General features: G+C 41.7%; 1 pseudogene; it reads right to left on the bottom strand.

The window, feature by feature from the left end:
* Positions 1-6,315: 6,315 nt before the first annotated feature.
* LOC147626144 (calcium-dependent protein kinase 24 pseudogene) lies at positions 6,316-7,215 on the bottom strand (annotated as a pseudogene).
* Positions 7,216-23,021: the final 15,806 nt, after the last annotated feature.

Raw genomic sequence — 23,021 nt, 5'->3', positions numbered from 1 at the left:
TCTCTGACAAGGCCATTTCAGGAACACTCATTGTAGGGCATATCGAGCAATTAGTATGAATAGGATGCTCCTGAAGCACTCGCCATGCTTTTGCAAGAGCACCACACTTACATACATATCTATAAGGGCAGTTCCAAGCACAAAAGTAGTTCACAACACCCCCTTAGCAATGCCATCATGAATTTCCTCCCCCTCCCTCCTGAGCAGCTCCTATGCTGCCACAAATTTTAAGATGCAAATGAGGGTTGCAGCATCTGAAGAGAGGCATCCCTTCAAAATAGTTCAGTGCTTGTGCACATTAGCCTTGAAGAGCATATCCTGAAGTTAGAGCATTTCAAGGAGCACTCCTTATGCTTTCTGAGAGCACTGCATTGGAGTTAATCTCAGACAGACAGAATCAAGCACAAAATCACTTTCGAGGAAGCCTGGTCTGGCAATTTAACCGTGAAATTTGTCTTGCCTTGTTAGCCGCCTCACCCTTTCAAAATGCAAGCAAAGGTTACTGCCCTGCTGCTGTTGGGCGTATCCTGCTATAAGTGCAGACCAAGAAAATAGGAGTCACTCCATATGGAAGGCAGGCCCTTCTTTGAACAATCAAGAGCATTCTGACACTGACCATGTTGGCGAGCCTTGCCATTACTGCATTCCACAAAACTACGTATCCATGAGAGCATACATATTCATGAGAGTAGTGCCAAGCACAATATCACCTTGCAGCAAACCTTGACAGTCTTGACATACCCCTACGGCAGCACATGGTTTCAGCATGCAAGAAAAGGTAATAACTGCATCTGAGAGAGAGCCCCTTTTTCCGCATCTATTCAAAACAGCTGAGTCGTTTCTTATCTTGGCAAGTCAAACATATCCAGCCAGCATCTCAAGAAGGGAGCTCTTCATGTTTCTGTAAGACGACTACTTTTAGCATATATATTCTACTTGTCAAGCCAATCATCATATTATTTTTTCCAGTCACAATAATGATGCTTAGCAACCTTTGTCAAACAGACTCATCATAAATGTGTTTCGTATTTCAGCTGCTTCTATTGTACCAAAGACTTTCAAAATGCAAGTACAGTTCACTGCATCTAAAGAGAGGTGTAGCCTCCCTCACTGCCAGTGGTCCCGCACCCAAGCTCGTGAACCCCCAAAATTGGGCACCCCCAAGGTCTAGGCACCCCAAGCTCATGAACCCCCAATATCGGGCACCCCCAAATCAGCACCCAAGTCTGTGAACCACAAGGCCACCTACCAGTCACACAAGGTGGGAATCTCCGGCGGCCCCACTCCCCAAGTTTGGCTACCCACTTGACCGATGAAGCAGTGCTCACCTACTTGTGCTCTACGCCTCTCACCTACTCCAATGGCATATGTCAGTGACCACTTTTAGCACTTGGCTCGTGATAGCCCAAGGTGCCATGCCCATTGTATATAGAGAGACTCTGGTGTACTGAGGAGGATCCCGGATGCAATACATGGTTTTGTGGTGTCCCAACTCTTGCCTAGTTCCATCATATGTTGCATGCATGTCACTCTAGGTAGCTCTTGTGTGGTGTTCCGTTCTTGAGTCTATGTGAGTGCGTAGTGGAGTGGGACAGAGAGGTCACCATCTCCCTAGCTTGTGCTAACTCCCGAGGGTATACTGCCCTAGAGAGGACCCTAGTGATTTAGTGTGCCTGCACAATGGGCATCCTAGTCCGCTACAAGAGGCAATCATGCAGCATCCATCAAAACAGTTCGAAGAAATTGGACTCAGCCCCTGCCAGGTATAGTGCAGTCTAAAAGACTGCCTCCTTGCTTGTCCTTCCAGGCATACTGGAAAATTAGTGCATTTCTCTGCTTCACAAGCAAACGACATATTGCACACATAATCTCTGAAGCATCTAAGCACTTTTACCTTTTAAAAATAATCTCAAGTAGTCTAGTGCCTTAGTGTAAATCTTTCTGCTCTTGGTGCAAGCCCTCAGTAAGCTTGCCACAAAAGCAGTGCCCTTATCATACTTGGCAAACATGTCCAATAAAAACATTGGCAACCATAATATTGTTTCCCAATAACCCACCTAGCAAGCTCATCATGAATCGGTTTACTCTTTTCTGCTGATCCATGCTGCAATAGTACTCGTGTAGCATATCCTGCAATTGGTGCTCCGAGAGAAAACATTGGGATCTCACTAAGCATCACAGCATGATCTCTCTGCATCCCTCATCTGGCAGTCGCATCATGAGTTTGCGCCCCTTTGTCAGCAACTCCTATGGTGCCACAAGCTCTTACAACGCAAGCAACTGTCACTACATCTGGAGAGTGCCCCTCTGGTTGCATCCATGCAAAACAGCTCGGTGCTCACTCACTAAAATTAGTGAATTTCAACAAATAACGTGCCAAGAATGGAGCTTGTTGTGCTCTTGCAAAAGCCCCACACTTGGCATACATATCGCATGCGAGTAGAGCAAATCACAATACTAGTTCCCAGCAACCCTTGTCTAGCGATCTCGCATGGATTTGTTTCCCCTTGCCAACTGCTTATATGCTGCCACAGGCTTTTAAGACGCAAGCAAAGGCTTCGACACCTGAAGAGAGACCCTCTCTCTGCATCTGTTTCAAATAATTTAGTCTGAGTAAATACATCTTATACATCAAAAGCATTTCAATTGTTTGCACAAGTGCACCAAACATTGCATGTCTCAGCACTTTTCAAGCAACTTTTTGCCCCTTTTCCAAATATTATCATGTACTTTAGTCCATTTATCTATATATTTGCTCTTATTACAAGCCCTCGAAAAGGCCACAAAAGTAGTACCTTCACCATTGCAGAGAAGTGTTTTGTCATGCACACTTCTCGCATAGACCTCCATCTTGTCCTCTTGTTTACACCAATAGCCCACTTGTTTGATCTCCCAACCAAGATGATTTGTACGGAGTCATCAATCCACAAACAATCTCAAGTATCTTTGTGTCTGCAGTGAAGATGTGCAGGGCTTACCTTATTGCAGTTGTCCTTCAAACATTTCTTCCAGAACATGGGATCCTTCAAACATTTCTTCCATAACACGTCATGGGTTCTGTGTCAAGATCACTTGTCCTGTAAGCACAACATACTTTGAAACATGTTTGACAATCTGATCATAAATTGTTTTCCCCCTCGTCAATTGCTTCCATGCTGCTGTAGCCGGCACCCTTGCCACAGGAACAGCTCCAGATGACATGGCAAAAGTGAAGGTGACTTAGACTTGGTGGATAGCCGGCCATGATGCTGACTTGGACTTGGCAGGTAGCTGGCCATTGATGGCTTGGACTACCTACCAGATGGACTACCGGAGTCGGCTACCCACCTGACTACTGGAGTCGGCTACTCACCTACCATCGGCTACCTCTGATTACTCCACTGATCACTCGGCTACCGGGGACTACCACTACCAAGGGCTACTATACATGTACCTTTGGGAGAGCAGATATATATCACATAAAATATCACCATCATCACCATCTTTGTATGCACTGGAGCACTTAGCCTTCTAGTTCCCCACTGTAGCTGAGATTTCTTGCAGATAGTCTAGCAGCTAGTCTAGCCCCTGTGCACTCTCTGTATACCCATGGTTTACCTTTGGCCACTGGTCTAGGTGCTGAGTGTGCGCAGACAGTGGGCTCTCCGTGTACTCCTTGGGACTAGTAGTTGGCTATCTTCGTTGTACTGTGTCGCAGTTGTATCTTGTTTGTCCAGTTCTTTTCATTCAGTGCTTGCTTATTGTTTATGTTATGTTCCTGCATCCACTCACTAGAGTTTGATCACTCACTCTGCACTGTGCACTTGACTAGTCCTAGATAGTGCTGACTCCCTTGGGCATTGTACTCTCTCTCTCATCATACCAGGAGTCTACAGCTTGAAGGCTAGTAGAGCCGACCACCTTGGCTACTTAGGCCACCTCTTCCGCTACTCTCTGCACTGTAACCACTTAGCCCATTGGTTTTCACTGCATGCATCAAACACGCTCCTCACACGGCACTGACACTAGCCCCATCAAAAGCCCTCTATCTAGTCCTCTGAATTTTACCAGAGGAAGAAATTCCACTACATTCCACCAAGAAAACCCCCTCAACCCCTACCTCTTCCTTCCTTCTCTCCAAGTACCTCATCTTCTTCTGCACCTTGCGCTCCCATGGACCAAGCAGCCAGAGCCACCCTGAGGCTTTGGCCACTGTGTTGGGCAGTGTCAACGTCAAGCTACCCGCCTTCAAAGGGTCCTCCACAGAGGACGCTGATGATCACATCCAACGATTTCTAGCCATGTGCTGCAGCCGAGGCCTAGTTCGGGAGGATGCCTACTTAGCATTATTCCCTTCTACTCTGGAAGTCTCTACCAATCATTTTTTGCGTGGGCAGCTCTCCATAATGAATTTTGTACCATGTACTGCCCAAGAAACTATCAGGAGAAGATCCTTAAATATTTCATATCTTATATGTGTAAACGCTTAGTACTTATAACCATATAAATGCATGGATTAAATTGGACCAAAAATTATGTACTCACAATGTATCTCCATCAAGATCCTGTTGGATGATCATCGTAATATTGTGATATTGCCATACACCAGTTCTTAGATGTTGGATTCCATCAACTAACAAAGATGTCATTTGCTTACATATAACAATTCTTCTCCTGAAAATGCAGTGAACTCAAAAACTTGGTTCAATATCGGCCGGCCCAAGAGGGGGCATTTTTTCAATAGATCGCCCTGTACACTTGTGAAAAATTCAAAAAGACACTCCTCATGTGTAGATTCAATCAATAAACATTGGAAAGCCTAAAAAAAAATCATCTACACCAATTTAACATGGAAAACTACATGTTTTTTGCATCAACGTCCACATGAGTTTGCTTATCTTGAGTAAGCTAAAACCATAGTGATATTCACGACCAAATTGTGACCTGACGTAAGGAAAATTACTTGAAAACCTAGATTGGCATCGTTATTTAACATTCGATAAACCTACAAAATTAATTTCTCAAAAATCAAGAAACTTGCTTGATGCAGAATTGCATTGCAAATAGAGCGAATTAACTGCAACAAAGATGATGCACCAGGACATTTGGGCTACGTAGGTTTAGATGGGCTAGTTTGATATGCATGTGAGTGTCCACTTGTCTATGCTTCGTTTACGTCTGTATGAGCCTCAACTACAACAAGAGGTGCGATAGCAAAGATAACACACACTCACACATGCACAGTGGCATCAATTCAATCTCAAGAACATTAGTACCCAAAAACATAGAAGTGATGTGCCAGCATCCAAACTCGATCAAGTCCATGATCTAAATCAATAGACATAAGCTCCATTGTATATCAGTGTGGAGTAATCAATGCTGACATTGAACGTCAAGAACGTTTGCAGATTTATATATGTACATGTGCATTTAAATCCAATATAAGAAGCAGCATGCATAACAAGCACAGCAACTAGTCGACAATGAATCTCTGAACCACCATAATAATATGTACACATGGTGTCTCAAGCAAATCACAACTCATGTCTCTCGTCAATATCGAGACGAGCATCAAAAACAAAAATGATGAAGAATATCCTCTAGTGTAGAGATAGTCGAGCCAGGAGACTAACAGACCGCTGGAAGGGAGTCTCCACACGACCGTCACATACCATCGTCACACGTGGCACCACCTTACATCAATGTAGAGCAAGGTGAGTAGCATATATGGGAAGGGGGACTCGGATTGGAGGAGGAGTGGGGGTCAGGCGGAGTTTCCAAGCCAACAGTCGGTTCCCGAGCCAGCTGCAAGATGGACGAATTGCCTCCCCCTCACCCTCAGCAACTACCACCTCGTTGATTAAGTGGATATAAAGTCTTTCCCACACAAGAGCGTACGGCATACCTATACAGGCAGAGGACACGCCAATGCCCCGCAATCAATCCCCATGAGAGCGTGCATGCTTTTGTAGTACATCTGACATGGTCAGGTCTACGTTTTATTGTGCGAGTGCAGATGTGTATCTCATGGGGGGCGAACCAATACGGCCCCTCCTGTATAGAGCTTTCGGCCTATGTGTGGGATGCAGACTTGTGGTGAAAGTGTGTGCACATGGAAGGGTGGAGCGCCAGGGTGAAGGATGCCCCATAAGTACTACCTCCCCTACTACCAATATTGGTCCCTCCCTTATAAGCTACTTCTCACATGAACCATACCTTGCGTGCTGCAAGAAGAAGATGATGGCCATATGGATGATGGTTGCCAACAAGCCGCACGAAGAGCACCGTCCAACCACGCTTTCAACTCCCATCTCCCTACCCTCCACACAAGAGTCCTCAGGCGAGCAAAAGAGATGGCTGTGTTGATGTACTGTGAAGCAACCTGGTCGGAGTCGTAGGTGCCACTGCAGCAGCTAGGAGCCATGGGTGGGAGAGGATCTTGTTGAGGCGCATGCGCCTTGCGGGATTGCGTTGTAACATAGCCTTGAGGAGGTCCTTGGCGGTTCTAGAGACGGAGGGCCACGGATCTCCTGAGAGGTCTAGCCTGCCTTGCTTCACAGCTGCCACAATCTGGGCGGGCGTCTCGCCGTCGAAGGGATAATAGCCGCAAAGCAATGTATAGAGAAGCACGCCCAAGCTCCACACATCAATTCTCTCGTCATATGTACCTGTGAGTAGCATCTCTGGGGAAAAATAATATAGTGTGCCCTCCATGTCCGCCTCCAAGATGCCTGGGCGGATATCGGCAGAGGAGCCAAAGTCGCCCAACCTGATTATGCTGCTATAGCCTTCGTTTGGATCAAAGGGGCGAGCCAAGAGTATATTCTCCAGCTTGATGTCTCTGTGCATCACCCGGTGGTGATGGCAGAAGCAGACGGCTCGCACAATTGCAGCAAAGGCCTGTGCTGCCTGCGCCTCCGGCAATCGCCGCTCCTTGGTGCTTACCAGATGCTCGAACAGGTGGCCTCCGCCGCACAATTCCAACACCACATGCACGAACTCCTCGTCCTCGAAGATCTCCTCCAGGCGCACCACGTTGAGATGCAGCCCTGCTGCTTTCAGCCGATTGAGCGTCGCAATCTCCTTGCGCACATGCTGCAAGGCACGGGCCTTCAATTTTGGCACTGATTTGCAGGCATATTGCAGCCCGCTCTCCTTGTGGGTGCATAATCTCACTGTGCCGTCTGCGCCCTCCCCGAGCTGCTGCCCAATATCATAGGTCTTCTCTAACGACATTGCTTCTGCTTGTGTCTTCTTCTGCTTGCTGTGCAAAAAGCAAAAAGCGAAAAGCGAAAAGCGACGAGAAATCCAAGCTCACATTGTGTTTTCGTTTGTATATATATATATATATATGACACAACTTTCTTAGGGTCATTGTTGTGACTAGGGTCGTTGCGACTAGGGTCGTTGTTGTTGTTGCATAATGTTATGGTAAAGTTATGCCCGTTCCAACACAACATGCATATGCAGAAGTCCCTCGCTGCTTCAAACGTTTACACACTTCTAAGTGTGATGTATTTTAGATATAATGAGAATGGCCACCTGAGAGAGTGATAGTGTGACTCTTATGTGATTGATTAAGGTTGTGAGTATTTGTGCACAAAAACTCTTCTCAACACTCAAAATGACCTGTTTACAATTGTTTTCATTGAGCACAAGCAATGTTAGATCTAAAGTAACATTAAGCGCATGCCCTTGTTTGAAATGAGCAAACTAGGGTTTTCTATTAGACTTGTTAATAAGGAGAAACTTTCACATAAATATTCTCCAAGTCTCTTATATATGAACCTCTTGGATGCTTTTTTTTGTTTAGATCTCAATTTCGAAAAACTCCCACCACCAGATCTGTACGTACGTTTGGATACACACTTCAGATTTGATAACAATCAAAAACCTAGTGTTATGTCAACTTGAATATTGTTTTACACAATTAGCTTTTAAGAAGGTGATAAATGAAGTTCTACCATGAGAATCTAATACTAAGCGTTCTGTTATCTTTGGTTAATATTATCGTAATTAAAGTAAAAACCACTCTTTAAAGTAGCTAAACAAGACCTTATTCTAGTCCCATGAATATTGGTATGTGATTTACATGTACACATTATGTTTTAGCCTTCGGAGTTAGCGACTTTGCCTCCTCCCTTGCTAGGTCATGCATCATCAAACCACGCCCCACAACTACCTTTGTAAGGCATTGCTAGAACATCATCAGATGACAACTCATCACTTGGGAAATTCCAACATAAATATAGTATGATGAGTTGTTGGTGCTTTTATTCTAAAATGCAAGACAACTAGTATGCTATATGTGTGCACAATATACAACGCAACATGGTAGATAATTGAACAACCTCTCTCTACCTATACACAAGACCCAAACCTTGTTATACAATCTTGCATTGTCATTGTTAATGATATTTATATTTAAGAGTGTCAAAGTATACTCGTATTTGGAGCTTCCTTGAAGCCACATGATAGATCCTCAAGGAGATATGGAGCATCTCATGCCTTTAGAGTGTCAAAGTATACTCATATTTGGAGCTTCCTTGAAGCCACATGATAGATCCTCAAGGAGAAACGGAGCATCTCATGCCTTTAGACCTCTATAGACTACAAATGCATGCGGTCTTTATTCTAATTAAGCCTTATTGTAGGAGCAAAGACTAAGGGTTGATCATGTCCATTAAGGCATGAGAATGTTTATAGATGGGAGACTTTACATAAAAGACACTATAACTGTCCTCATCAATAGTACTAATACTCATTTTAAGGAGCAGCATAATTTTAAGGAGGAGATACGTGCCTAGATATGTAGTTATGATTGCTAGTCAGTCTGTACAATTAGCACAACTCCCTCCTCCCCCAGGTGAATATATGCTCATATGCATGCACTTAGGAACAGTAAAGAGAATGCCTTATATTGTGTCTATGATGCATGCCATATGGCATGTTTTTTGGAATTCCTTATGGAGCGGTTACAAAACGTGTGCCATAAGGTAGACAAATCAATTCTATCATGACATATGGCTTGCTTTGTGGATTTTTTGTTTTTAAACTCTCTCTCTCTCTCTCTCTCTCTCTCTCTCTCTCTCTCTCTCTCTCTCTCTCTCTCTCGTAATCATAGTGTGCGCGCTCCATATTGCAATTTTAAAAAAACACTAGTTCAAGCAAGCAAAAGTCTAACTCACAATAATACTTTACAATGACAAACTTTTGCATGGATTTGCATATTAAACTTCTTAAATTTGAGATCACAAACATTGACATGAAAGTAAAATAATATACATAAAAACTGTAAATAATGTGCTACCATGTACAACCATTATATTTGGCATGAGAACAGGGTGCCCCACTTTTGACACCCCCACTCTGCCCATAAACTTTGTTAGGCCTACCTCGAGCGAGATATTTACTCTAATCACCCATTGCCACATAGCATCCAAACCAAGCCCTTGAATACCTCGTGCGAGGTAGTTTTGGGTCTATATGGCCTGCACATCATCAGAGACTCACCCGCCACATCACACTTGTGCCATTACCTCGGTGAGGTATTCTTTTGCCAATCCCCTGTGGACTCCACATAAGCTTGCACACTGAAGCCACCTTGGATCACCCCAGTACCTCGGTGAGGTAATTCGCACATTTAAAAAATAGTTTCTATTAACATGTAATCACATCTCTTTTTTTCTTTTCTTTTTTTAAACAAGCAATGCAACTCTCAAGATTTTTCCAAATTTGATTTCTTAAGAACTCCGCATACCTTGGTGAGGTATGTATAATGTATTTTTTTAATATAAAAAACGGGGAGCTTTGCTTAATGAGACAAAAAAGGGGGGCTTTTTTAAATTAAAGAAGGGGGGGTTTTGTTCAATGAGATATGTATAATGTATTTTAGGAAATCTCGCATACCATGTTTTATTTTCTAAATCGCTACCTCGGTGAGGTATGAAAAAAGAAGAAGCTATCCTTGTGACACATGGCACATACCAAAATGGACAAAAAGAAGATAAGAAAAAAATATTCCCCTACCTCGTGCGAGTAGGGACACCTTAATCTTGGCCATCATTTTTTTTAGCCCTAATGCATTTGACAATGACACATGGCTATACCTCACACGAGGTATATAATGTTGTTTTTTTCTCTTTGAGGCTCAGCTCTCTTCCTCTATCTCTTGGATTAGCTTATCAATTAGGATTTGGGTTAAGAGTTGCTTAGCATTTGGGTCCCATTTCACACTTGGGCTAGCTTGGCCTCTTGTGCATAGGGGAGGTTCTTACCCGGGTATTTAGGATAGTTATTTCTTTTTTCTTAGAGTGGGTCACATGGATCTGACTACCAAAGTAGAGCTCATTGAGCTACTAAAGAGGCATCTCAGCACCTTGCGAGGGCAGGCCAGGGATCATACATCGATTATGGCTCTTGTTTTTTAATTAGAGAGACTTCTTGAGTCCCTTCGCCCTCTATGCGATGTTCGCTCCTTGCATAGTTGGCTAGAGGAGGAGCAAGCAACGCGGCTGAGGAGAGTGGTAGCTTGTTGGCCAGAGCTTAGATGCATGGAGAGCATCAGGAGGGGGCTATTGATATGTTTAGACTACTAGATGGGAGAGTCCCCAATAAGGGAAAGCCATACAAAGTAGAGTGGTGTCGACACCCAGTGGTATGAGATACATATCAGAGTATGGGGCAATGCCCGTTCACGCGGGAGATTCCACTTTATTTTTCCATGTAGCTTTATGCAAAGGTTGTGAGGGGTATGGAGGTGGACTATAGCACTCATCAACCTGGTGGAGGCCCTTGTGTAGGGTGCATGCAGGACCAAGAGAGGGGCAAGCAGGCCAGGCATCTCCCCCTCCAGCCCTTCGACATCGAGAGTCCACTCTTATTCCGCTAGAGATAGTGCAATCCTTGGGTTTTTGCAAATCGGCTTCGATACACATGCAACCACAGATTCTATTCGCCATGTGGTAGAGCTCTTCATGCCATCGACCTCCACACACCCGCATGTATGATTCTAACAATGCTATTTTTCTTTGCTCACTAGCTTAGTTGTAGCATGTAGTGTGTATAGTAGTTAAACTCCTCTTTTTTATGGTGGTGTAGGCCCCCCAGTAGGCCCGTGAGTCACCACTATCAGTTCCCATAACACATCTCCACCTAGCACATCGTTGCCCCCACCACCACCGGTTGATTCAGATGCATTACGGGCAGCAAGGGCTGCCTTGGTGGAGAGTGAGAGGGCCCTTGCCGATGTGAAGCAGCACTTGTCTCATGAGACTTTGTGCCTAGTTTAATATTTTTGGCCTCCTTTACATATAAATAAACCAAGGTGTATCTCTCAATTCCTAGTTTAATGTCTTAGACCCTATCGATATACTAGTGGAGCCCAAAATTATAAGTTGTTTATAGCAAAGATTAAATTGACCCTCAAGCATAGTTTTTTGAATGTTTTCAAGAAACTAACCAGTTTTCTTAAGGTCGAAGATTTATTAAAGAGTTTTGGAATTCACATAAGCCCTTTTGAGAAACTATGTGAAATTGTGCCTTATGAGACTGAAAATTGTGCCTTATGAGACTGATAAAATTGGCCATGTGGTATACCACAAAAATTTTGGAAAGGGAAGCATCTTATCAATATGCAGTGGTTTACATGCCTTAAAGATTCAGTCTCATTGAGTGCTTGGTGCATGTTTTAAATCGTCTTATTTTAAAAGGTTGTTTATGAAATACTACTTTTTTGTGGCTACGGTGCCTACTAAGGTACCTCATAGGTCGGGTTGATTCCGTGTGGTTGTCACCCACCCATGCGGGGACTTCACACAAAGGTGTTCCTCTAAGACCTTGATCCTTCCTATTAGACTAAATGTAGACCATTCTTGGCCTCACGTTCATGGATGAAATGAGATTCTTGGACAAGGGTGCTCATCTCGATAACTTTTCCAAAAGACTTAAAATTAGTCTCCCCGTGAACTTTTGTTTAGCCGTGACATTGTAGACTCTGGTGAGCTAATCTAGGTTAGATTCTTGAGAATTATGGATGAGTCATCAATGACTCTAATGTATATATCAAACTCAATTTTGTTGCTCTGATAATCACTATAGTGGGTATTGTGTTGCCCTGATATTTATAGAATGTGTTAGATTTACCCCGGTACCTCTGCCATAGTGGAGCTTGGTGCTGTTGTTCAATTTTCATGTTATTTACTCTCCACATTATTAATTTTCACTAATGACATTCCTTGCCACTTTCATGTTATTGTAATTTCTCAATTGTGTGTTATCCTTCATATTCACTAATGTAATCTGCAATAATGTTGTTCCTTCATATCCACTAATGTGCTTTGCAATAATGTCATTCCTTTCCACTCAATTGTGTGTTATCCTTCATATCCACTAATGTACTCTGCAATTATGTCGTTCCTTCATATCCACTAATGTGCTTTGCAATAATGTCGTTCCTTTCCACTCAATTGTGTGTTATCCTTCATATCCACTATTGCATTACTCTACATCTCAATTCCGTGTTACTCCATCCATCCACTAACGTGTTACTATCTCTGATCAATAACGTTGTTACTCACTTTCAATCCCACATTAATGTTATTCTCGAATCAATAGCATCATTACTCACTTCTAATCCCATGTTAATGTTATCCTCCACTAACACATTATTTCACATTACTAACAATTCTCAAACTTGAGATGCCATATTTCTCGATTAATGAAAATAACTACTCTACAAACCTATGTAATCTAATTCCTAGAACTCCCAAATTTGTAGAGTGAGCCTAACCCCATCCATCTGCCCTACCACTTAATAGACGAAATCGGTATTCAATTTAAGGTTTTGGGGTGTGCTTTGGTACAAGGAATAATTCCTAAGTCCCCTAGTTGACATGCATGCAATGAAAATAGGCACATTGAACTTCTTGAAAGAATAATCTAAAATAAACTTGTTCCTAAACAATTTTCAATTTTACAATTTTAGTTCAAGTGTCCATCCAAACAACAAGATTATTAAAACCTTAGTACTCAGATACTCCTTGCTATATAGCCCACAAGAACAAACCCTCAGGATAGATGTTTCCCACCAAACAATAACAAGGGATTAGTAATGTATATATTGGGGCAAGACGAAACCCACTATGGTAATCGTGTTATTGAACTTAATAACGTGTTAGCAAAAAACAACAATAGCATCACTACACTAACATGCTAAGTAGAGGACAATAACGTGTTTTCCTCAAAAATTTCCAATGGTGTTGTAAAAATGCACCAATAATTATTCCTAAAATAACATGGTTTTATCGTGATTTCTCGATATCGTGAATTTTGTCATTATTCTTCAACTATCGTTATTCTTTAATACTGTGTGCACCTGCTAATCTCTCGTAGTACATATTTTGATCCGTATAATGTGCTATTCTTGAAATTTCTCTGTAACGTGGTCTTCTTATTATATATAATTTGTCGTTACCTCCTTAACTGCCATGTGTCATGTTTTTTAGCTCACCTAGGCCACCTCTCTCAACTACCATGTGCTGACTTCTTAGCTTACTTGGGCCACCTCTTCACAAAGTAGTTGCACCACCCTGTCCATGAAGCATTGCGAATAGAGCTGCCTCCTATCCATGCAAAGTCATAGGTTCCAAAGTCTCCTCATGCATGTAGCCGCCCTTCGTCAATGTGGCATAGATTTTTTGAATCTGCATGCAGTTGCGCTCCTACTAGTTAAGCCTTACTCTTTCTCATTTCGAAGTGGCACTCCTGCTGGTTGACCCCTACTGTCTCTCATTTCGAAGCCAGGCTCCTATTGGACCCTGGTTTGAGCCCTCCCCTCCTGTGTTCTCTGCTAGTGAGCCACACCTCTCTCTCTCTCTCTCTCTCTCTCTCTCTCTCTCTCTCTCTCTCTCTCTCTCTCTCTCTCCTCATTTCCTCTTTGTTTTGGCAGGTTGTTTGCAAGTGCAGTCCTTCATCTCCGACGGATAGGCGGCGTCCTCTTTATGTTCAACAACGGAATTCTATCCTCTCGTGCTCTTCGAATTAAGTGTGACACTCTCAGAGAGAGAGAGAGAGAGAGAGAGAGAGAGAGAGAGAGAGAGAGAGAGAGAGAGAGAGAGAGAGAGAGAGAGAGAGAGAGAGAGAGAGAGAGAGAGAGGAGAGGAGAGGAGGGGGCACTGTCTTATTTCAATATATTATTAATTGCATATAGTGGTCTGTCTTTTCCATTTTACACATGCTCTCATCATCATCAAAGCAAGCAAGCAGTCTTTAATTTATATATGTAGAATTCATAATAATGGTCTCTATACACACATGCCCTCGGCATCAAAGCAAGCAAGCGGTTGTTAATTTATACATGCAAAATTCGTAATACGCATAGCAAAAAAAGGAAAGCTCCTCCAAGATTAATCTTCCACCTAGCAATAAGCTTCAAATTCAATAACACCAAATGAGCTTTACATGAGAGGAATGTACATGTCAAGGGTGGGGAAAGGGAATGGAGGAGCTAGATTAAATGTGGCTATGGTGCTTTAGCACCATAGAACAAGGTTGGAGATGGGGGGCACAACAGAGGAAGACGCTCAATTAAAGATAGAATGTACTTAAGCCTTGCGTCTTCTTAGAGACTAACAGTGGAGACTCCAGACTTGAGAGTATTAATGTAATTAATTACATTAATTACATTAATTAATGTTATTAAGTGAAATCTCTTTAAAGGAACTTCAATTTTTTGTCCATTGGCTCCTTTTGCAAGACTATTGGTTGTAGGGATGAGATTAGGTTGTCCTTATGACACCCAAGTGTCTATTATCACGATGTTATAACTAGCTCGAGGGCTAAACAATGCACATTTGCGCTTAACATCATTGCCTATAGGGAAATCCAACCATACCATGATAGAATCTTCCAAAGGAACCATGGATGTTTCGGTTATTGACTCGGCTTCACATCCTATTTCTGTTTCTTACTCCCATTCACTTTCATCCTCATTTTGGCTTTGAGCTTTTTCAAGAGTACCCAATGCGTACACTAGCACACTTGGTCCTCCGATAATTCTTAATGAGGTCTATTTGGAAACTTGTGAATCCTCATAGTCCTATTTTATGGCGTTCATTATGTCCTTGTATAACTCAGGTTGAGCCCTTAAAGGTGCAAGTGCTGATGTGATGCTGGCTTTCTCATGAGAGAAGAGCATTTCTCCAAATGAGGTTTTGAGAGACTGTTTTAATCTTATAAGGGAATTATCAAATTCCTCACATGCTTTCTCAAGCATATAATTCGTACAATCTGTTTGAAATGACTCTTTTATAGAGAGTATGTCTTCCTCTTAAAAGGGGAAGCGGTACTCCTTTGGGCTTTGTATTTTGGTTGTTATTTTAGGTTTGGCATTATGAGGCTCAATCACAACCGGTGACCCTGTAAGACATTCAACCAAGCTAAGCATGCTCTCTTGAGCTTGCTTTCTGCATTCTACATATGTCATGTGATGATTTTTATCCATTTGGGGTGGTTGGGTGGGTTCTAGTTTCTTGATTAGTCTATGTGGTGCACTGAGCGAAGAGTAAGAACTTGTTTCATCCTCACTTAGTAATGTACTAGAACTTGTTTCATTCTTTGACTTTCTTTGGTTTGTCTGTTTTTCATTACGTTTACCCATGATGCGACGAGATCGAATTTTCTTTTGGGTTTTTATATCCTGTGTCGCACATATGGGTGTTGAGGTTTGTGTGGTGTTCTTTGAGGTGGATGCTTCTGCATCATGTATAGCTTTTGGCTCTTTTGTGTTTATTTCCCCTTTTGGGTTTATGTCCTCTACAATCTCCTTTTCCTTATCTTTTAATTCGACCTTGGTTTTGACAGTTTGTTATCCTTTGTTTTTCTTGGTTTTAGAAGGTTTTGCTCCTTCTTTTGGGTTCTGTTTTGAAGCATGTTCTTTTACCCATGTTGAGGTATTATCTTTTGTGTTCTTTTTTATTTTTTTTCGTGCCTTGGATTGTAAGCGTGTAAGCACATTCAAGGGTACATTGGACTATTACCCATTTTGTACACTTAAGATGTTAAGAGTTGTATTTTGTGAGACAAGTTACACTGAAGCAACTCGTCTTGGGAAATCTTGGAACATGTAATTAATGCCACATCGTTCACACATTGGTCGTCGCAAGGTATCAATGTGACTATGGGCATGAAAGTATTCCAAAGTGTGCAGTCTACCACCTTGTGAGGTCCATGATAATAGAAACATTGAAGTGTCCAATCAACTGCTTCCTCAGCAGTTTCTACCCTTTGGATTGTTTGTGTTTGGTGCACGAGAGATGGAGTTTTTGAGTCCATTATGGATGAAGCGGGACACTTTTTAGTATCATGGTCAAAGGTTTTACAATATATGCTGTATAGAAGAACAGGTGCCTTGTATGCACAATAAGGATTGGGATGATTGTAGTGATTGCACTCAACACAAGGCATTTCGTTCGTCACTTTTAGAGGCATGAAGAATGTCTGGTTTTGAAGGTTTTTATCCTCTCTTCTTAGAGATATTGGCTGTAAGGTTTTAAGCAAGGCTGCATAAAATTCGGGGAATGTCAATTCTGAGATCGATCTTTATTTTGCCATTGCTTCACTTGGTTTAGATGAGGAACACCTTGTAGCATGATCATCTTCTAGCATGTTGTCATCTAAGCGTATTGTTTCTTTGCAACATTGATCAAATGTTTCTGGATATTAGATACAATGATCAAGTTGTGTACGCTATTATTCTTAAAGCCCACCATGAAACATCTATTCAATTGAACATCGTTTAATTTTTCCCATGACTCACAATGTGAGTCCAAGAGTATTATCCTAAGGATAAAATCTCTAATGGATTCATTTGGTTGACGTTCAATTGAATAGAGTTCTGTCACTACACTCCACCGATCACCTTGTTTGGAAAAGCCATGTATAAAGACTGATTTCAAGGTTTTGAAGCTGGTCTTGATCATCGGCATCAATGCGATGAACCATCGACTAGCTTTTCCCTCTAGGCATAAGTTCAACGCATGTATCTTAGTGGGGCATTTGGGATTTCCACAAGCTTCACATCTCTGTTCAAACATTTGAATGAATTGAACAGGGTCTATTGTTCCGTCATATTTGCCCATAATTTTAGAAATTTGTACAGCCGTATTTTTGTATGTCACTAAGGCCGTATGTGTGAGTGCTCTGAAAAAGACTCAATGAGTCCTTGGGGCACCCCCCTTCCTAGACTAGTCAAAGGTGTGGGCATTCAGGAAAGGGTTGGTACTTATAGGATTTGCGGGAATGTTAGGCAAGGGGCCAAAGCTTGGTGGAATCGAAGCGATAAGGGGTGTAAAACTGATGACACACTTGTTATAGGCATGGCCAATGGCATTGGGAGGTGAACTTGTGGCATATATCTCAATGGCTCGAAGATGTCAGCCATTGGGTTCAGTCCTTGTGTGATCCCTGGCAATCCCTCTATCTGGCCATGTCAAAGTGCCTAAACGGTCCTTAATGAGCAATCACAGTTTTTTTTTTTTGCTTTTTATACTTTCCCACAACCCGTTTTACAGTCTCAAGAGGCTTGGCGTACTCTTCGTTGGGTCAAACAAGTGTTCGTTCGCCCTAATTAGCTTAAGCGCTATACGCACGTGAATGACTTGAGATATTTTTTTGAAAAACACGTATGCTAGATACTTTCCATATGGAAGACGAGGTTCTAAAACCTATTTTCTATCACTGTCTTAAGATTTTAAAAAATCGAGAATTTTTTCCCTGTTAAACTCTGTATGAGAGAGTTATAGTATTTTTTTAGTACTACAACTTTGTTCCCCTAAGTCGTCCGTGATTTTGTCATTTAGATCCTCAAAAAGTAGCCCGAATATGGTCGTCATCGTTTTCACGTTGTTTTTTACGATTTTTCTTGGTTTTTGGGCTAATTTTTTGCCTCGATTTTTGGGTCGAATTTTGAGGCTGCTAGTCGGAGGCCAAAATGGTCGATTTTGACTTCAGACATCTGAGTCCAAAGTCGAAGAGCTCGATGTTAGCTTTTCGATGAGCCCTAGAGCGTCTTCATCAGATATATGGTTTAGGAGATGCGAGCCTCCAAACAGGGGTGGTTTCCAGCATCTCTTTTTTTTTGGCCACCAAACAGACCCCTTTTCACGTCGACCGACAGACTTCACGAGTTTTATAGATTTTTTATTTTTTATATTATTATAATTTTTGCAGGAAACCTTAGGTTTTCATGCCATGAAACCTTCAATGTTTCATGCCGTGAAACCAGACTCCACGGAATATTAAATTTGATTTTTTTTAATGTATGACCTTTGGTGTATCTACCGTGACTCCTTAATGTAAGGTAATGGCGGTAGCTCTTATTAACCCTAGAATTGGGTTAACATTCTCCCCTTCTTGATGGCGATCGCCATCTGTGATCGCGTTGAAGACTGTTGTGTGGGGCGAATGAACAAGCTTTGTCTCGATGGCATTGATGTTGAATGACGTTCAATGGTATTTGTTCCTCCGTAATGAATGAATAGGTTAGTGGTGTAGTGGGAATTCTTAACGTGATGGTGGGTTTTGTGCAAATGATTGCATTTTTATATTTGTGTGAGCCCTTTTGTTTTGCTCACTTTGTTTTTGACAATCATCGACAAGGTAACATTTGATTTTTGTTAGTGGGGACACTAAGAGATGGTAATAAAATGGGAGAGAAGTGAGAGAAGGATCCAGAGGAACGTAGACTTAATCATCAGAGAATGAGATAGTGATTCTCAGTTTATCATTTGAATCATTGAAGCGACATTCATATAGTGTCCAAAGCTACAACTTGGACGGGGACCCGTAATGGTGTCACAGAGTATTTATGGCGATTCCCACTTTAAGAGCGTGTGGCAGCAAGATAGGATAAAGTCCTAAGTGATGTACTTCATGGATATATTATGACAGTAGTCATTGTAATAGCATTAGGCCTCTTATGAGCCTAAAGTGCCCGGCTAGCCACAGTTTAAGTGAGTGTGAACACTTATGGCCATTTATATAAGTGAATTTCTCTCATAATACAAGATACTCTCCCATTGTGCAATTGAGTCTTGCTCTTGCTAATCCTCTTCCTAATCTTTCTCCCTAATGCATGCTAGTGAGTGTGTGTGAAAGAAATGAGGTGAGGAGGAGGGACGAGAACCCATGGTGCAACGTGGCGGTGTGACAACGCTTGCGGTAGGGAGACGCGGTGGAATTGCTTCTCAAGGAGTTATAGAGCTTGGAGACCTCAAGCTTGGCCATTGGAAAGATCCATGACTGTTGCAGTTCACTAGGTAACCTCTTTTTGGATGTGTTTCAAGGAGGGTTAGGGTGAGCCATAACAAAATTGAATTTAATTTTCCTGTGAAGTCCACTTCACACCGTGAACCATTAAGGGTTCATGACGTGAGAACCTTCATATGCGACAAAAAAAAACCGAATTTAACTTTTTCATGAAGTCCGCGGACTTCATGGCATGAACTGTTAAGGGTTCATGGTGTGAGACTCTTTGTTCACACAATCAAAAAAATTAAATTTATAAAATTCATCAATTCTACTTCACGGCGTGAAATGCACCCTGCTTGTTCACGACGTGAAAACGGGTCCGTCGACCCAAAAAAAAGACTCTAAAAAACACCCCTATTTGGAGTCCCGTATCTCCTAAACTATGTATCCAATGATGAAAGCGCTCTAGGGCTCATCAAAAAGCTGACATCGAGCTCTTCGACTTTGGATTTGGCCGTTCGAAGTCAAAATCGATCATTTTGGCCTCTGACTAGCAGCCTCAAAATTTGACCTAGAAATTGAGGCAAAAAAACAACCCAAAAACCACGAAAAATCTCAAAAAAACAGCATGAAAATGATAATGAGCCATATTCGGACTACATTCTGAGGGTCTAAACGATAAAATTACAGACAATTCAGGGAAACAAAGTTGTAGTACTCCAAAAATACTACAACTCTCTCATACAAAGTTTTTCAAAATTTCTTTTAGAACACCCTCAAAAACACGCTACGAAACAGGGAAAAAATTCTCGCAAAAATTTTATGTCTTGAGACAACGATGGAAAATAGGTTTTAGAACCTCCTCTTCCATCTGGGAAGTTACTAGCATACGCTTTTTCCAGAAATTTATCTCAAGTCATTCACGCACATATAACGCCTAAGCTAATTAGGCGAACGAACACTCGCTTGACCCAACAAAGAGACCGCCAGGCCCCTTGAGGTTGTAACGGGCTGTGAGAGAATATAAAAAGCAAAAAAAAATTATTTGTGTTTGCTCATTAAGGAGCATTTACGCAATTAGACATGGTAACGATAAGAGGGATTGCCAGGGATCACACGACTGAACCCAATGGCTGACACACCTTTGAGTCATTGAGATCTATGTTGCAAATGTACCTCCCAATGCCATTAGCCATGCCTATAACAAGCGTGTCATCAGGTTTTATACAACCTGTCACTTTTGATCCCACCAGGCTTTGGGCCCTTAGCTAACATCTTCACAAATCCTATAGGTACTAACCTTTTCATGGATACCCACACCTTGGACATACTGACTAGTCTAAGAAGGGGGTAACCCAAGGACTCAAAAGTGAGTCTCTCCCAATAAGAGCACTCATATACAGCCTCAGTGACTCATACAGAAATATGGCCGTATAAATTTTTAAAATTATGGGCAAATACGACGGAACAATAGACCATGTTTAATTCATTCAAATGTTTGAACAGAGATGTAAAGCCTTTGGAAATCCCAACTGTCCCACCAAGGTACATGCATTAAAAACCTATGCTTAGAGAGACAAGCCTTCATCACATTGATGCCTGCAAATCAAGACCAACTTCAAAACCTTGAAATCAGCCTTTATATATGGCTTTTCCAAACAAGGTGATCGGTGGAGTGCAGTGAGCATCAACCAAATGAATCCATTAAAGACTGTATCCTTTGGATAAAAATCTTGGACTCACGATGTGAGTCATGGAAAAAATTAAACGATTTTCAATTGAAGAGATGTTTCATGATGGGCTTAAACAATAACAGCTTACACAACTTGATGTTTCATGATAGGCTTAAAGAATAACAGCATACACAACTTGATCGTTGTGTCCAGGAAGCATTTGATCAATGTTGTAATGAAACAATACGTTTAGATGACAACATGCTGAAAGATGATCATGCTACGAGATGTTCCTCATTTAAACCAAGTGAAGTAATGGCTAAAGAATGAACGGTCTCAAAATGGACATTCCCTAAACTCTATGCAGCCTTTCTTAAAAGCTTTCAATCGACATCTCTAATAGAGGATGAGAACCTTCAAAGCCAAACATCCTTAATACCTCTACAAATGAGGAACAAAATGGCTTGTGTTGAGTGCAATCACTACGACCATCCCAATCCTCATTGTGCATACAAGGCACATGTTTTTCTATACTACATGTTTTTCTATACTACATGTATTGTAAAGCCTTTGACCACGATACTAAAAAGTTTCCCACTTCATCCACAATTGACTCAAAACCTCCATCTCCTGTGCACCAAACGAAAACAGTCCAAAGGGTAGAAACGGCTCAGGAAGCACTTAATCGAACACTTCAGTGTTTCTATTATTGTGGACCTCACAAGGTGGCAGACTGCACAGTTTGGAATACTTCCATGCCTATAATTACTGACACCTTGCAACCTATGTGTGAATGATGTGGCATTGATCACATGTTCCAAGATTGTCCAAGACGAGTTGCTTCAATGCAACTTGACTCACAAAATACAACTCTTAACATCTTAAGCGTGCAATTGTCCACAGTACCCTTGAATGTGCTTGCATGTTTACAAGCCAAGGCGCGAGAAATAGTCAAAAAGAATGCAAAAGTCAATACCTCAACTCAGCAGTTGTGATTAGCTTGGTTGAGTGTCTTACAAGGTCAGCAGTTGTGATTAGCTTGGTTGAGTGTCTTACAAGGTCAGCAGTTGTGATTGAGCCTCATAATGCCAATCCTAACAAAGCAACCAAAATACAAAACCCAAAGGAGTACCGCTTTTCCTTTCAAGAGGAAGATATACTCTCTACAAAAGAGTCATTTAAGACAGATTGCACAAACTATACACTTGAGAAAGCACGTGAGGAATTCAATAATTCTCTTATAACATTAAAATAGTCTCTCAATACTCTTCTCTCAGGTGAAGCCAGCATAACATCAGCACTTGCACCTTTAAGGGCTAAACATGAGTTATACCAAGACATAAAGAACTCCATAGAACAGGATTGTGAGGATTTGCAAGCTTCCAAACAGACCTCATTTAGAATTGTCAAAGAGCCAAGTGTGCCAGCGTACACATTCGGTACTCTTAAAAAAGCTGAGAGCCAAAACGAGGATGAAAGTAAATGGAAATATGAAACGAAAATGGGATCTGAAGCTAAAACAAAAACTGAAACATCCAGGGTTCCTTTGGAAGATTATATCATGGTATGGTTTGATTTTCCTACAAGCAATGATGTTAAGCGCAAACGCGCAGCCCTCGAGCTAGTCATAACATCATGAAAGTAGACACTTGGGTGTCATTGGGACAACCTAAACTCATCCCTATAGACAATAGTCTTGCAAGAGGAGCCAATGGACAAAACATTAAAGTTCCAGGTTACTTTAGCTACACTACTCAAACAATTGATGGCGATATGGAATTTACATTCCATGTTACCCTAGATTCCCTTGAGTATGATGTCATCCTTGGTGGAACTTGGATAGGTGAATCGTTGTATTCAATAGATTAATCCATGCAAACAGTCACCTTGCACACATGAAGCAATAGTGTCCAAAGCTACAACTTGGACGGGCGCCCGTAATGGTGTAACGGAGTATTTATAGCGAGTTCCACTTCAAGAGCATGTGGTAGTAAGATAGGATAAAGTCCTAAGTGAAGTACTTCATGGATATATTATGAGAGTAGTCATTGTACTAGCATTAGGGCTCTTATGAGCCTAAAGTGCCCGGTCGACCACAGTTTAAGTGAGTGTGAACACTTA

Source organism: Cibotium barometz, chromosome 22 (genome assembly GCF_041138505.1).
Source record: "Cibotium barometz isolate CiBa-2024 chromosome 22, ASM4113850v1, whole genome shotgun sequence".
In the NCBI taxonomy this organism is placed as follows: Eukaryota; Viridiplantae; Streptophyta; class Polypodiopsida; order Cyatheales; family Cibotiaceae; genus Cibotium; species Cibotium barometz.
The sequence above is the reverse complement of the archived record's forward strand: the minus strand, read 5'-3'. Positions and strand labels throughout refer to the sequence as shown.